General features: G+C 48.2%; 1 non-coding gene across 1 annotated transcript; it reads left to right on the top strand.

Moving 5' to 3' along the window:
- Positions 1-707: 707 nt before the first annotated feature.
- Positions 708-780, top strand: TRNAT-UGU. The gene has a single exon. It is a non-coding gene; the product is annotated as a tRNA-Thr (tRNA).
- The last annotated feature ends 5,868 nt before the right edge of the window (positions 781-6,648 follow it).

The following is a 6,648-nucleotide window of genomic DNA, read 5'->3' as shown; positions in this document are numbered from 1 at the left end:
ACCCTGTGAACAGTCATTTCAGCAAAAAAAAATAATAAAAAAAAATAAAATTAAATAAAATAAAATTAGGTATCAATTGGTACACCGCCTGATGTGCGTATCCTGCTTCTTTACACAGCATGAGCTCACCACAGCCTCAGGATGCACCAAAGTCACCGGACAGGTAGGAGGGGTCAACGGGGGCCACAACATAAAAGAGTGCAATACCAAGAGCTAAAGATAATGTTTCTTGGTTGTCTTTTTAGGAGCAGAAGCCCTAAGATAAGACAGGAACGGAGAAAAAAGTCCCGCCACCGTTCAAAATCTCCGCAAGCGTCTGGCTCTCGGGCAACGCATAAGTCCCATTCTAGTCCAGCACGCAAATCCAGTCACTCTGCGACTGTAGCAGAGCCAAATGCATCAAGACCCCGCCCAGACGATGGTCTTTGTTGGGCATGTTCGGCACCATCCAAACCTGGCAAACTTCTATGCACCGGCTGCATTAAGGACGTGGCTACAGGTGGCAGAGGGTATTCAGTCAGCCGCAGCCACCAAAACACCTAGAAGATCTAAAGTTAGTAGCGCCAATCAATCAGTGGGCGATGAATCACCTGCCCGGGAGACGCTATCACTAGGCTCATCGGACTCTGAAGAGCTCTCAGAATATTTATTTGATTTTCAATATATTGAATCATTTGTCACAGCCGTGAGAGACACCATTGACTGGGGGCTCCATAGCTCAGGGGTTAGAGCACTGGTCTTGTAAACCAGGGGTCGCAAGTTCAGATCTCGCTGGGGCCTCCACCAGAAGCAGACCTTTGGGACTCCCCATTGGGCATAGATGTGGCCTTACAGCGCCTGGCCCGACAGGTCGCATTGCCATTGCAAGACCCAATGGACAGACGTGCAGACACAGACCTAAAAAAGGTCTTCTCAGCTGCAGGTGCAGCGTGCCGCCCGGCTATTGCCCTAACCTCAGTCTCCAGAGCACTCAAGGTCTGGACCACGAGAACCCAAGCAGCCCTAAAAGCAGATACAGGGTCAGAATCAATCATACAGACAATGGAGGAATTCGATCTTGCTGCCGATTTCATAGCGGAAGCCTCTATGGACCTGACAAAGTTACTCGCAAAAATCATGGCTTTTGCAGTGACGGCAAAGAGGGCCCTCTGGTTGCGACATTGGGGAGCAGACAGCACCTCAAAACTGAGTCTCTGCAATATTCCGTTTAATGGCAAGGTGCTGTTCGGAAAGACCCTAGAAGAAGCTATTAGTCGAGCTACAGGGGGAAAGTCGGGTCTAATGCCACAGAGACCTAGGAAGACACAGCAGGCCACCCGGCCAGCCCTACCAGACTACAAAAAGGCGTATGACGCCAGGTCATACAGGCCAGGACGGGAATATACAAGGCCCTACTGGAAAAATCCACAAGATTCTTTTCTGCAGAAGGTAAAGTCTAGAGCTGCACAGACCGCGAAAAAACCTGAAAAATCTTTTTGACGGGTTAACCGCCCATCCCCCCCCCCCCCCAGGTGGGCGCCAGGTTAATGTCCTTCAGGGAAGTATGGGCGGAAGAGGTCAAGGACCAGTGGGTCCGCAAGACGGTCAGATACGGTTCCAAAATATCCTTTCAGAAGAAACCACCCAATACGGTGGTCCACACAAAATAACCGACAGATCAGAGGAAACGGAACTGCTTACAAGAATATTTAGACGGCTTACAGCAAAAGGAGGCAATTTTGCCGGTGCCCCTATCCCAACAAGGAAAAGGGGTATACTCTCCAATCTTTCTAGTTCCCAAACCATCGGGGGATCTCAGACCAGTTCTGGACCTGAGAATTCTAAACCACTTTATAGAACCCAAGACGTTCAAGATGGAGTCTGTATTTACAATCATCTCTGTGTTGCAACCAGGAGACTGGTTGATATCAGTTGATCTAACGGATGCATATTTGCACGTCCCAATCAATGAGAGCCACCAAAGATATCTAAGATTCTTGGTAGGGGAAGATCACTTCCAGTTCAGGTGTCTGCCGTTCGGCATCAGCACAGCTCCGCGAGTGTTTTCCAAAATCCTACTAGCCGTTATTGCCATCATTCGCCTGAAAGTCATAAAAATATTTCACTACCTAGACGACATCCTGGTAGTAGCACATTCGAGCGGAGAACTGGCGTCTCAACACGACATGGTTCTAGAAATCCTATCAAAATTTGTCCGGATCATCAACAGGCAAAAGAGCCAATTGATTCCCTCACAACAGATGGAATATCTGGGACTGTTTTTCAATACAAACAGAGACCTTGTCCTCCTACCCGAACGAAAGAAGGCAGAATTGGTAGCCTGCGTCAGCAGCGTGATGAAGTCAACATCGCTAACGGCAAGAGATTGTATGACCCTACTCGGGATGTTTACTGCAGCAAGCCCAACCATTCCTTGGGCAAGATTCCACACAAGAGCCTTCCAGGCAACCTTCCTGAACCAATAGGACGGTACCTCTCTTCACCAGAGGATTCTCATACCAAGCCGGATTCGACAGAACCTAGCTTGGTGGAAGTCATGAGAGAACCTGTCGCGGGGCATGCCCCTCAGCCCCGGGGACTGGGTTCCGATAACTTCGGGTGCCGGTCTCCGCTGGGGTGCTCACTGCCTCGGCAGGCAGGTGCAAGGAGTTTGGAGCAAGACGGAATCCCGACACTCCAACCTTTTGGAGCTGCAAGCAGCATACATGGCCTTCGAGAAACTGGTACAGGGAGCTCGAGTTAAACCTCCGCCTCCGACGTACGTTTCGTCAGGTACAACGTCTTCAGGGGGGCGTTGTACCTGACGAAACATACGTCGGAGGCGGACCCGATCACGTGACGTGCCTCCCTGCCTGCACGAGCTGTCAGCTGGGACGCCGAGCCGCGCTACGGAGCTAGCACCGGACCAGACGACCCTGTTCTTTACCGCACCGCAAGGTAGCGGTGACACGCCTGCAGCCCCAGTGCCGGGTAGGCACTACCAGAGGGGTGGCAGCCTCCTGGGCAGCATTTGTCAAAATACCAGTTGAGGAAATATGCAAGACGGCCAGTTGGAGTTCCTGCAAGACCTTCGCAAAGCATTAGAAATCTAGACGTGACGTCATCTAAGGCGTCTAGTTTCGGAAATGCCGTGGTATCGGCACCTTTGCAGGCAAAATAAAGAAAGATTCACTTAAGCAGCATTTATAGTTGTCGTCCGAGTCTTATATACATTTTCCCGCCCTAGGGTGTTAAATTAAATCCCATGATGTGCTGACGGGAGGACTGGCCAGGAAAACGGAAAATTGTTATTCTTACCTTCGGTAATTTTCCTTTCCTGGCCTGTCCTCACGTCAGCACAGCCTTTCCCTCCCTATAGTCTGTCGTCCGCCAAATTAGTGGAACAAGGACTGGGAGGAGGGGCCCCCTACTTATTAGCTAAAAGAAGGTGGTACTGGTGGACCGGAGGAGGGGATTAACCCATGATGTGCTGACGTGAGGACAGGCCAGGAAAGGAAAATTACCGAAGGTAAGAATAACAATTTTCCGTTTTTCTATTTGCTCCCCAGCTATATTAATGATAAAGTGCAAAAGCCCACACCTGCAGCAGCTTACAGCAATTGATCTGAAATTGAAGAGAATTTCTGTTTTTATTGAGCAGTAGCAGAGAATTGTATCATGTCAGCTGTTGAATAATGTAGAAAGTTTGGAGTTTAAATGACACCTTCAATTGGGAGGGGGGAGATCATGACTTTCATCTAGATCTCCTCTATTCACTAAGGGCCAGATTCACGTACAATTGCGCCGGGGACACGTAAGCCATTTAAGTTACACCGCCGTAAGTTTTCAGGTTTAGTGCTCGATCCACAAAGCACTTACCTGGAAACTTGCGGCGGTGTATCGTAAATGCGTCCCGCGCAAGGCGGGCCAAATAGAATGGGGCGAGTACCATTTAAATTAGGCGCGCTCCCGCGCCGGACGTACTGCGCATGCTCCCGTCGCAAATTTCCCGACGTGCTTTGCGCGAAATTACGACGCGCCAACGTTTTGTGAATCGCAACGTCAAAAAAGATTTACGCCGGGAAAAATAAAAGATTTGAAAAAAAATCAAAAGCGACGCGGGAAAGACGGGCATACTTTAACATGGTGGAGTTACTTTTACACCATGTGAAAGGTGCCCTATCTTTGCGACGGAAATCTAACACTCGCGACGACGTAACGACGGGAAAAAGCTTTGTGGATCGCCGTAACTCCTAATTTGCATACCCGACGCTGGTTTACTACGCAAACTCCCCCCAGCGGCGGCAGCGGTACTGCATCCTAAGATCCGACAGTGTAAAACTATTACACCTGTTGGATCTTAGGGATATCTATGCGTAACTGATTCTATGAATCAGTCGCATAGATAGAAACAGGGATACGCCGGCGTATCAGGAGAAACGCCGTCGTATCCCTTTTGTGAATCTGGCCCAAAGTGCCTTTTATTCTGTGAAAAGAATGCAAGATATTTTCTGAATGGAGGAGGTGCAGCGCAAGCAACCCTTTGCCATCTGTGTACTCAGAAGTGTAAGTCTCATGCCGCGCACACACGACCGTTTTTCATGACGAGAAAAATAAAAAAAATTTAATTTATCGTTAAAAACGATCGTGTGTGGGCTCCAGAGCATTTTTCTCGACGAGAAAAATGGGCATTAAAAATTTAGGCCCAGATTCACAGAGAGCAAGGCGCACATTACGCCGCCGTAGAGTAAACACTTTACGCTACTCCAACGCAGCACAGAGAGGCAAGCATTGCATTCAGCAAGCCAGTGCTCCCAACGCGTGGCGTGGGTTTCGAAGGCGTACGCCGGCGTAGGTGGAAGTGGGCGTGACCCAATGCAAATGAGGCTTGACCCCATGCAAATGATGGCCCGAGCGCCAGACAGGTACGTATCACGAACTGCGCACGCGCCGCGACGTGGACGCACTTCCCTGCGCCTGCTCATAACCACGCCGGCACAACTGCCTAAGCTACGCCGGATCACTGCGTACGCCGTGAACATAACGTACGCCCAGCCAGACACACGTCCAACGCACAATACACCGGCTTGTGTTCCCTGGTGCAGACCTGAGCATGTCTGTTGCTGGCTTGCACCTCCTTTATGGGGAATAACTTTACGCCGGACGTACAACTTACGCGCATCTCGCGTAGCATGCGCCGGGCACACGCACGTTCGTGAATCGCCGTATTTCCCTCATTTGCATGTTTGAATGGCTAATCAATGGGAGCGGCACCATGCTCCCAGCCTAAATGTACGCCGATCCTACGCCGGCGTAAGCAAGATACGTCGGCGGGGTGTAGCCTGTTTTTAGGCGCATATTAGTTTGTGGGTCTGGCGCACAGATACGACGGCGCACATTTGCACTTACGTCGGCGTAACTTGTTATACGTCGGCGTAAGTGCTTTGTGAATCTGGGCCTTAGAACCTGCTTTATTTTTTCTCGTTGTTTTTCACGTCGTCGTGAAAAACGGTCGTGTGTGTACACTTTAGCGACGGGGGGAAAAAATGAAGCAAGTTTTGAGAAGGGACATTTGCATAATCAGCCCAATATTGCTGGGTTACGTGTTGTACGTCACCGCGCTTTGCTCGAGCATTTTTTATCACGATCGTGCGTATGCAAGACAGGCTTGAGAGGAATTATGTCGAGAAAATCAAAAAAAATTTCCCATGACTTGAAAAACAGTCGTGTGTATTTTTGCCGCTTGTTCTACTGTATAGAGGAATGAAACTAAGAGTTTGCCCAAACGCAGCAGTGACCACACATGGCACTTACTTAAAAAAAAAACACACATTATGGCCACTACTCCTTGAGAAAGTCATGTGACAAGTGACGAAACGCGCTGGAGGGGCCTTGTAAAGCCATCGTGCACGAAAAGGAAGCGTTTTCCATCTCCTTAAAGCCGTGTTTGACAACATCAAGTGACTGTTAAGGGGTCCATATACCCCAATTGTGTATTGCTTAGGTGCACCCAAAAATGTGTGTTTATATTTAGAGTTTTGTATTTGGTTTTTAAACAATTGAAGCACTATGTCAAGTCTCTGATTTTATGAGTACCTTACATATGGATTACTCTGGAACAAGTGTACCTGGAGTAAGACCCTAGTAACCAGCTGCTGGAATATATACCCCAGCGTTTAACAACTTCAGCCCCGGAAAAATTTACCCCCTTCCTGACCAGAGCACTTTTTGCGATTCGGCACTGCCTCGCTTTAACTGACAATTGCGCGGTCGTGCGACGTGGCACCCAAACTATATTGACGTCCTTATTTCCCCACAAATAGAGCTTTCTTTTGGTGGTATTTGATCACCTCTGCGGTTTTTATTTTTTGCGCTATAAACAAAAAAAGAGCGATATAAATAAATATCCCCCCAAAAAAATAATTTCTTTCTTTCTCAGTTTAGGCCGATTCGTATTCTTCTACATATTTTTGGTGAAAAAAACAAACAAAATCGCAATAAGCTTATATTGAATGGTTTGAGCAAAAGTTATAGCTTCTACAAAATAGGGGATAGTTTTATGGCATTTTTATTATTAATATTTTTTTGTATTAGTAATGGCGGCGAACAGCGATTTTCATCGTGACTGCGAGATTATGGCGGACACTTTTGACGCTATTTTGGGACTAT

Source organism: Rana temporaria, chromosome 9 (genome assembly GCF_905171775.1).
Source record: "Rana temporaria chromosome 9, aRanTem1.1, whole genome shotgun sequence".
Classification (NCBI taxonomy): domain Eukaryota; kingdom Metazoa; phylum Chordata; class Amphibia; order Anura; family Ranidae; genus Rana; species Rana temporaria.
The sequence above is the reverse complement of the archived record's forward strand: the minus strand, read 5'-3'. Positions and strand labels throughout refer to the sequence as shown.